This window comes from Lagopus muta, chromosome 1 (genome assembly GCF_023343835.1).
Source record: "Lagopus muta isolate bLagMut1 chromosome 1, bLagMut1 primary, whole genome shotgun sequence".
NCBI lineage: Eukaryota > Metazoa > Chordata > Aves > Galliformes > Phasianidae > Lagopus > Lagopus muta.
Genome location: NC_064433.1, coordinates 88,149,258 through 88,158,442, shown reverse-complemented (window position 1 = coordinate 88,158,442; position 9,185 = coordinate 88,149,258).

Sequence of the window (9,185 nt, the reverse complement as noted above, 5' to 3'; positions counted from 1 at the left end):
GGCGGTTCTTCCGTGCTCTCGCAGCACGACGTGTCTCCCTGGGACCCAGCCGTAGGAAATGTGCTCACAACAGACCCACAGCATACAATATCCCAATCTGGAAGAAACCCTCAAGGATTGTCGAGTCCACTTTCCGGCTCCACACAGCACCGCCCAAAATCCAAACCCTATGTCTGAGAGCAGTGTCCAAACACTCCTTGAACTCCAGCACTCAGGGCCATGCCCACAGCCCTGGGCAGTCCATTCCATGCCCACTGCCCTCTGGTGCAGACCCTGTCCCTAACCCCCAGCTCCCCTCCCCTGACACAGCTCCATGCCATTCCTTTGGGCCCTGTTGCTGTCACAGAACAGAGCTCAGGGCTGCCCCTCCACTCCCTATGTGGACCATGGCAGCCGCCATCAGGCCTCCCCTCTGCTCTGCACTGAACCAGCCCTGTGAAAGCACCAAAATCACTGCTCTTTCTGTGCCACCGTGCCAATGAATGCAGCACGGAGCCCGCCTGTCTCAGAGAACAGGGGACATTAACAGCGCAATCTGGAACTGGAGATTGTGTCATGTCAGCTGAGGTCTGAATGTCATCTCACTGCAGGTGGTACCACATGAGGGTTCCATGTTGGCAGCCACATGAAATGTCACCTCTCTGTGCCAGCTGGCTCGCTTGTCCTTGCTGATGGCACCAGCTGTGTATTCCTGCAGGCACCAAGGCCTTCTGTCACCATGCTGTGAGGGAATGCACTGCTGTGCGCTTGCTCAGTGTGTGCCTGCACACACATACAATGGCCCTGTGTGCACCAGCAGAAGGGTGCTGTGCTGTGCAGCTCAGATGTGCACCTTCCCCACTTGGGTATTGTGGGCAGTGCTTCACAGTGGTTAGGAAAATCATCAAAACTGAAGTTGGTGTACTTGCTGCAACCATCCTGCATTTCCCACTCCTCAAATGACATGGAGAAGATGGGGTGTGTATGACAGACAGAAGGCTGAAGACAAGCAAGTTAGAGGAACAAGTTAGAATCATAGAATCACAGAATCATTAAAGGTTAGAAAAGACTATTAAGATCATCTAAATCCAACTGCTGATCCATCACTGCCATACCACTAAACCATGTCCTTCAATGCCACATTGACTGTTTTTTTTTAATACTTCAGGGAAGGTGACTCCATCATGCTTTTTAAGAAGAAATGTTTCCTAATATCCATCCTGAACCTCCTCTGGTGCAACTTGAGGCCATTCCTTTTCATCATAGAGAGTGCTGCAGGGAGTGCTTTGGTGTGGGAAAGGGAGTCTCATTGCACTGCCTTGTGTCATAACCCCTGCTACATGAGGGGCCCTCAGCCACCACATCAGCTGGAGGAGGCCTAAAACCTCTGATCTGTTCCCTTCACAGCCTCCCAAGCTTTGCCACCAAGGGAGCACCTTACAGATCAGCTACTTCGGTGCTGCCACAGACCAGTGACCACAGCCAGTTGCAGTGTGCCTACACTGTGGCATAATGCGTCCTGGCTTCTGTGGCTAGGATTGTTTCTAGGCACCCCAACTGCAAAGGGCATTCAGACTGCAGGATGCCAGCAGCTCACACCAGCCTAACAAGGAAAGGGGATGCATCAGCTCTGCAGGGTGAGACTTCAGCTGCGAGCATCTGCTGCCATGTGCAGATACTTGCTGGCAGGAACTTCTGGAAGAATTTTCTTATGGTCCGAAACCTCCTTGTGACTTTCTAAAGATAAGCATTACATTGCCTATTCCTTTCCCCAAAACCTCAGCCTCTCCATCTCCACAGAACTCCATAATTTTGTTCTGTAACCAGTACCAAACCCTGCAATGATGTACATTAATAATACAGGGAGGGAACTGAAGTGCATTAATGGTACTTTTTTTTTTTTTTTTCCCCCTCAAACTGAGCCCACAAATTATCTATGGCCTCATCACTTGAGTCTGTCCAAAAGCTCAATAGCCAAGCATGTGGCCGCAGAGATGAATACCTAAGCAGGCAGGAAAAATATCATTCTGTCTATATTTTTGAATTCTGTATTGAGGTCAGTATGAAGCTGTATTTTTCCATGCTTCTAGAGTACTCACATCTGCATCACATACAGCACAGAAGATGTCCTGGCTCAAGCTGTACTCTCAATTCCCCCACTCATTATACAGCCTTATGCCTTATATAGATTTACCAAAAGAACTCAGCTGTTCCCTCATGCCTGGGCTCAGAGCACAATCCAGTGTCAGAGACAGCAGTTAAGCAGCTTGAATCACCCTTACCATGCCCTAACTCTCCCAGTGAAAAGATTAGAAGTGCTGATTAGGCTGGTGCCACTTAACTGCTAATACGCATATGTTTTTCACTGTTAGTTAATTCCAAATGTATTTTGATTTTATCGTGTGGCTCTCGGGTTGGCTGCCATACATAGAATTCAAAGTCAGAATAGTGAATTTTCAAGGTGCTTTAAAGCAAATGCAAACAAGATGATAACATCAGGTGCTGTGGTAACCTTAGCCTCATTCTCCTTTCCACAATGAATATCCAAATATCACGTCCCCAAACTCAACAAGATGCCTTGCTGCTATTACAAAGCTTTCATTCAAAGCTTTTCAAAATCTTCCATTTTAGTCCAAAATCTACTGCGCCATGTAAATCCCAAATCCTTACATGCAATTTATCAGCAGACAATAGATCAAAATAGTTATTGAAAGAGCTTCTGTGTCATCCGTGTGTTTTAAAGGTCACTTTGCTACTGATGAGAACTGCAGGACTCACTCGCACAGGGAGAAGCTAATTGCTCAACATTTCATGTCAGTACGCTCAGACTCTTCCAAGCTGTTCATTACCATTTCTACCCTGACTCTAATGGAATTATTTAACATTTAAAACCAGCAGACGCACTCAATCACACAGCTCTTCAGACACTGCCGCACTGAAAATACCTGTTCTTCAAGTGCGGTGGACCAAATAAAGGTGTTCCTTTCCCATTTTATATCAAGTCTGAAAAGTGCTGTGACCGCAATAGCAATTTTCGTATTTCCTCAGGCCACTGCAAAGAATTAGATGCCTATCACATAATGCGTATTTTCTAACATTGACTTCTTCCACTTATCTGTCTGCCATTGGCACTCACTCTGGGTGTCAGTCGGTAGGGATGCAGTATCTGCCTCTCTCTCTCATCTCCCTGCCCTGGCATCTGTGAGTCATCTGTTTGACAACAGTGAGCTATTGACTGCTTTGTGTACACCACATGAGGGTGTTTCAAACTGTGTCAAATGCCAGAGTTAATTTGGAAGTCCTCCTGCTTGGAACGGAACCAACAGGCAAACAGCTACGTTCTTCCCATTGATGAAAATCGTACTGGGGCAACCTGGTACATTTCAAAGCATGGGATGAAACATCACACAGAAGAAAACAGATGGGAGAGGCGTTTCTAAGGCATAATCCGATGTTCCCTGAAATCAAGTAATATTTGTAGTGACTTCCCCGAGCTTTGTCTTGTCCTTGAGGAATCATTTTAAATACAATGTGATTTTGTATTATTTCCATTAAAATCTGCTTAGATGGGATTAACTAATCATTATTCCCCCACAGAGCTTTTTAGAAGCTTTCCTTGGCTTATTGCTGGAAGTTAATTGCAGAGTCAGGAAGCATTACCTGCTAACATAAACAATAAATAAAAGTAAACTTCTCCTTCATACACTGCTTCTTCTGGTGTTTGTATACACACATCTTTCTGATGCTTGCTTGCTCTGATAAGTGATGGCTTAAAATCCAACAAAGACCACGGAATGTAATTAATACCCTGTTCTAGTTAGCAAGTGTAATTCCCGTAAACAGCTTTTAAAAACAAACACATAAATTAAAATGAAGCTGGAGCACATGACAAGGCTTCCTGCACAGCTAGAGCAAGAGAAAAAGAGTCTATGTGAAGGTGGGCTGCTTCCCCAGGAAATCCCAGGTGGCAGTGATCAGCAGTGAAGAGCTAGTGATGGGCTGCCTGCCTCACACACACACACACCGTGGCACCTGGCAGGCAACTGCTCCAACTGCTGGGCGCCCGGCAGTGAGCTTTTAGAATCATAGATAACAGTATTTCCAGTTGGAAGAGACCCACAAGGATCATCGAGTTCAACTCCTGGCTCCGCACAGGGACACCTAAAATTCAAATCCGATGTCTGAGAATGGTGTCAAAATGCTTCTTGAATTCTGGCAGCACTGGGTAGTGAGCACTGCCCTGGGCAGCCTGTTCCATGCCCACTGCCCTTTGGTGAAGAACCTGTTCCTAACCCCAACCTGAACACCTTGCTTTAACACCTAGCTTTCACAAAAGAGCTTTTATCTTACACTCCCATGGCCATCTGCAACCATCTGATAACTTAAACGGTGCTGGTGGGCTGTTTTCAGGCCTCCAGGGTTAACAGAATTCGTGTCCCAGCTGAACAATTTCAGCTCACTGGGGCAGTTGGTGACAAAACAGAATGGCTTTAAAAGTGCAAGCTTCTTTTTTTTCTTTTTCCTTGAAAAGGATGAATTGGGAATACAATCACAACCCTTCTGCAAATGTATACATAGATGCTTATCCCGGTAAGGAAAACATGAAGTCAAAGGGAAGTAAAAACTGTTCTAAGTTCATTGGAGGGACAGACAGAACGGAAAGAGTGAGGCCCGGGAGCCCAGCGGGGCCGTGCCCGTCTCTGGCTGCGGTGCTGAGGCGCCACCTGCTGGTCGCCAAGGGCGCAGCGCCTCACGGCGGGGCGGGGCCGCTGCTGACTGGGGGCTTCGGGGCTGTTCTTTCCCCTCTGTGTGTGTGTGTGTGTGTGTGTGTGTGTGTGTGTGTGTGTTGGGGATGGGGATAGGGATAGGGATAGGGATAGGGATAGGGATAGGGATAGGGATAGGGATAGGGATAGGGATAGGGATAGGGATAGGGATAGGGATAGGGATAGGGATAGGGATAGGGATGGGGGGGGGGGGAGGGGGAAGGAGGGAGAGGGAGGGGCTGGCAACGGGGTTGGTCAGGCACCAGGGTCCTCTGGGTTGCCTGAGCGCCTTTGCATTGATGTATCGGCAACAGGTATGTACAGGCACCAGCGTCCCTTGATGGTGGATTCATCGGGCTCTTCAACCTGGCTATGGTACCTGTGAAGACCACTGTAAACCCGAGCTCGAACACTCCTCGGGGCACCTGCAAACCCTCGTACCAGAGGAACAGTGAGGCCATCAGGCAATTAAGATTATTAAAATATCTATGATGATAAATAAGCTCTCTCTGACAGATGTGCTACAGGCACTCATCTCAACAAATGACAGGAAGGAAGTCCAGACTCTCCACATTCCTTAGAATATGGCTATCCATCTTTTTCTCAGCTATGTATTTACTTTTGTTCTTGAAGCATCCTTCTTTTGCAGTGACAGTCTAACACAAATTAAACTGCTTTGCTTCTACAAACCCAGGCAGAAAAGAAGTACTCACATTAGTCTTCCAAGCATGCAAATTCTGTGTAATTTGCAGGAAATAAAGTGTTTTCTATTGAGCACAGATATTATCTTAACAATACACTTAAAACTCATTGTATTATAAGGTAAATAATTCTCCAAAACACTGATTGTCTGACAAATTGTTCATTCCTGTTAAGTCATTCATTCATGTAAAGTCACCAGACATTCCATGCACTGAGCCCTGGTACTCAGTGCCCAGTGCTTAGCAGTAAATAATGCGAATCCCATTCCTGGATCAGAGTACCAATTTTAAATTTGACATGATTTAATTTTAGTTTATTTGCCTTAATTGCAGAAAGACCACTGTGCTAACAATAATTTTTCAAACCAGCTTGCGGGGACAGTTTCTTGGCTTGCTGAAGTCAATGTGAGAACATACTGCTGCCAAAAGCTGTGCTCCTGCTGTATCTCTTGCACCCTGCATTGATTATCATGCAACCACTGACCCAGCTGAGATTATTCAGTGTGCTGATCTGACCCAAATTACAAAGCAGTCATTTGATCTTTAGTGCCAGTGCAAGGAATGGAGTCAGTCTTGTCTGTCCCCTCCACAAGTGTGAGCTACCTGGGAAATGTCCTCCAAGGTCTTGAAGAAGCTAAAGATAGCAAATGACAAAATATAATGAAGAACAAAGAAAAGTAAAATGATTATATTCCTTTCCCTTTTCATGTGTTCCATAAATGTAGTACTCTGTAAAGCAGACTCAAGAGAAATTATTGTTTCAAAGGCACAGCTCTGTCAAAAAGACTGGCACATAAAGTTATCCTTGGTGTCCTTGTTGGTTTCAGTTCTTAAGCATCTGGTGCACCAATGACTTGTAAATGAGCCCAAAGCTGACTTTGGGACATCACCAAAGGCATCTCAGTCTTCTTTCTGAACTCATCCACTGGGCCTGCTCAGTGCTGTTTGGGCTCACCTGCTTCTCCCAGCCATCCTGTCCTGCAACCCCCCAGTGACAGGTATTTCCTTTCTGTGTAAGCTGCTGATTTGTGCCTTGGTGTCTTTTTTATTTTTTTATTGTTCGGTTGGTTTCACAGTGATAGGAAACTGTTCATTCATACTAGTCAATATTTGCAGAGTAAAAAATTAATTGGAAGCTTTGCTCATGTAGGTATCAAAAAGCTTGTATTAAGCCAAGGTTTCCCATGTAATCATGGTGTCCATACGGCAAAGCTGTCATCTCTATATACTTAGTAAAACAGAAAGCTTCAGCACTCTTTATGCAGGTTTATGGAATGATGTGTTAATCTACTCCCATTAACAAGACAGCAAATTCCCAGTTGATTACCCAATTCAAATTAAGCACATGTAATCTCCCTGTGACACTCACAATGGTGTTAGCATAATGCATAGAGAGAGAGGCGGGATGAAGTCAGTGTGCTCAGGAGTGCTCAGCTTCCAACATTAATGTCATTTAGGCACTCTGAATTTTAATATGGGTCATTAACACCCAGCTCCTGTAATCACTGCTTTAAAGACTGCGGCTCCTTAATTGTCACTCTCCTACACACTATACAAAGAGCATAGGCCATGTTACAGGTTTTCCAGTTCGTGGCAGGATATGGGAGTCCCATCAGAGTCCACCATGGAGGTGTACTTTATGGGCTTTAGTAGTGGCTTGAAAGACAGAGGTCTGTTCAGATTGAAATGTAAGAGACAAAACATGGTGTAACACAAAAGCCGTATAAAAGATTGCTGTAAAATGTGCACAGGAGGATAGAGAAGGCAGTAAGCAGACAGCCTGGTGTAACAGCACCTGACATTAGCTCTCACACATTGTAACTTCCCTGTTTGTTTTATAACCCCAATGCACCTCTTCATATCCATTTGGCTTTCCCAGCTCCCACCTCGCAGCTTTACTTCATCCATGCTTTAAAAAATATCACTGTCTTGGTGAACAACTCAAAGCCTTCACAGCAGTCTTCTGCTCCCAACTGCTCTTTGGAGGCATATCTGAAAACTCATAACTTTTTTTTTTGCCAGTTTATATGCCAAGGTAAAGATAAAGAAGATAAAGAACCTGTCCCAAATCAGTGAAAAAAATATATATATCAGTTTTTACCTTTGATATTTAGGGTTTGATGTTCTGTTTCTAAAGGATTTTCTGGGACAGAAAATTATTTGTGATCTGCATGTCTTTTCAAGCTCTTCAATAAAGATATTAGGATTAAAAATAATTGGCTCTTAGATACTGTTTTTATCAGTAGATCTTTGAATGCCTTACTAGGGAATTAAACTTTGGTAGTAATTACAAACTTAGTGCTTCTCTGACTGGGATTAAGAATCAGGTAGACTACGTTCACATATATTATCCACAACTCAAATAGTCTGTTACCCTAGAAGTATGGTTCCGTTTAAGTATGTTCTCTAATTACCACACAAAATTAGAGAGAAGTGGGAGGCTCTGGGGAAAAAATTACTTGCATTCTTCCCTCATGCCCTATAGCATGCATTGAAGCTGCACCACAGCTCTTTTTCTGAGGTTTGTTTTAGAGACAATCCGCAGAATGGATGAAATGTCTGAGACCACTCTACACTTCATGCCTCTGCATGAAAAAAATGGCAGTAGTGATCAATGCACTTAAAGGCCTTGAGTGCTATGGATAGTCTCAGTTTACAGAATCACAGAATCACAGAATTGCAGGGGTCGGAAGGGACCTCTAAAGATCAGTGAGTCCAACACCCCTGCTAAAGCAGTTCAGTACAGTAGGTCACACAGGTAGTTGTACAGATGGGTCTTGAACGTCACCAGAGAAAGAGACTCCACTGTCTCTCTGGGCAGCCTGTTCCAGTGATCTGTCACCCTTACTATAAAGTTCTTCCTCATGTTAGTACATAACTAACTATGTTGAAGTTTTAGGCCATTACTCCTTGTCCTATGACTACGAACCACTGAGAAGAGGCTGGCCTCATCCCTTTGCCTCTCACCTCCCTTTATATACTTAGAAACATTTATCAGATTCGCTCTCAGTCTTCTTTTCCTCAGCCTGAACAGACTCACGTTAGTCAGCCTTACCTCATACAGAAGATCCTCCAGGCACTTTATCATCTTCGTTGCCCTCCCCTGGACTGACATTCTTGGACAGAAGGCATGCTGCTCACGGCCAATCTGTTGTTCACCAGAACACCCAGGTCCTTCTCTGCAGAGCTCCTCTCCAGCAGGTCATCCCTTATCCTGTACTGATGCATGCGGTTATTCCTCACTATGTGCAAAACACTACCTTTTGTTAAACCTTGTCAGGTTCCTCCCTGCTCAACTCTCCAATCTGTTAGATCTTGATGAATGGCACAGCCTTCCGATATGTATGAAAATACTTAAGTACAAACATCTGGACTGGAGTTTGTGCTGTACTACATTTTCTACTCTTTTTGTTCCTCAGGTTGATACTGACATCTCTTTTTGGTACTGACACTATGTCCTTATGCCTGTAAGTCTGTGATTCTCTGTGAATATTAGAAAGCTACAGAGGAGGAGAAGGACCACCACTGGTCAGGGGAGGTGGCTGCCTTTTGTATTGCTCACATTGCCTGCAAAGGACACGGGAAACAGTGATAAGCCAAACCTGGTCAGAAGTTGTTTGGCTGTCCTTCTTTTGGCTTGCTGATCCTCTGGAGAGGACAAAGCAGCCCTAGACTCATACAAAAAGGCCAGCTTTCCTGGCTCGCCACAATAAATGCTAAACATCACTGCCCCAGTTGA